Raw genomic sequence first — 1,129 nt, 5'->3', positions numbered from 1 at the left:
AGCGCTACTACTCCTGTCTCTCCTTCAAGATCCTCACTACCTTGTCGGTCTCTACGCTGGACCGGTTCGTCAGCTTCCTGCAGTGCCTTAATAGACTCTGGGGCGGAGGGTTGTTTTATGGACGAGACCTGGGCTCGGGAACATGACATTCCTCTCAGACAGTTAAGGGAGCCCACGGCCTTGTTCGCCCTGGATGGTAGTCCTCTCCCCAGGATTCAGCGTGAGACGCTACCTTTAACCCTCACTGTTTCTGGTAATCAAAGCGAAACCATTTCTTTTTTATTTTTCGTTCACCTTTTACACCTGTTGTTTTGGGCCATCCCTGGCTAGTTTGTCATAATCCTTCCATTAATTGGTCTAGTAATTCTATCCTCTCCTGGAACGTCTCTTGTCATGTGAAATGTTTAATGTCTGCTATCCCTCCTGTTTCCTCTGTCTCTTCTTCACAGGAGGAGCCTGGTGATTTGACAGGGGTGCCGGAGGAATATCACGATCTGCGCACGGTGTTCAGTCGGTCCAGGCCACCTCTCTTCCTCCACACCGGTCGTATGATTGTAGTATTGATCTCCTTCCGGGAACCACTCCCCCCCGGGTAGACTATACTCTCTGTCGGCTCCCGAACGTAAGGCTCTCGAAGATTATTTGTCTGTAGCTCTTGACGCCGGTACCATAGTCCCTCCTCCTCTCCCCCGCCGGAGCGGGGTTTTTTTTTTGTCAAGAAGAAGGACGGGTCTCTGCGCCCCTGCATAGATTATCGAGGGCTGAATGACATAACAGTGAAGAATCGTTATCCGCTTCCTCTTATGTCTTCAGCCTTCGAGATCCTGCAGGGAGCCAGGTTTTTCACTAAGTTGGACCTTCGTAACGCTTACCATCTCGTGCGCATCAGGGAGGGGGACGAGTGGAAGACGGCGTTTAACACTCCGTTAGGGCACTTTGAATACCGGGTTCTTCCTTTCGGCCTCGCTAACGCTCCAGCTGTCTTTCAGGCATTAGTCAATGATGTCCTGAGAGACATGCTGAACATCTTTGTTTTCGTTTACCTTGACGATATCCTGATTTTTTCACCGTCACTCCAGATTCATGTTCAGCACGTTCGACGTGTCCTCCAGCGCCTTTTAGAGAATTG

This window comes from Oncorhynchus mykiss, unplaced genomic scaffold, assembly GCF_013265735.2.
Source record: "Oncorhynchus mykiss isolate Arlee unplaced genomic scaffold, USDA_OmykA_1.1 un_scaffold_216, whole genome shotgun sequence".
Taxonomy (NCBI): Eukaryota; Metazoa; Chordata; class Actinopteri; order Salmoniformes; family Salmonidae; genus Oncorhynchus; species Oncorhynchus mykiss.
This window is presented reverse-complemented; position numbering follows the sequence as displayed.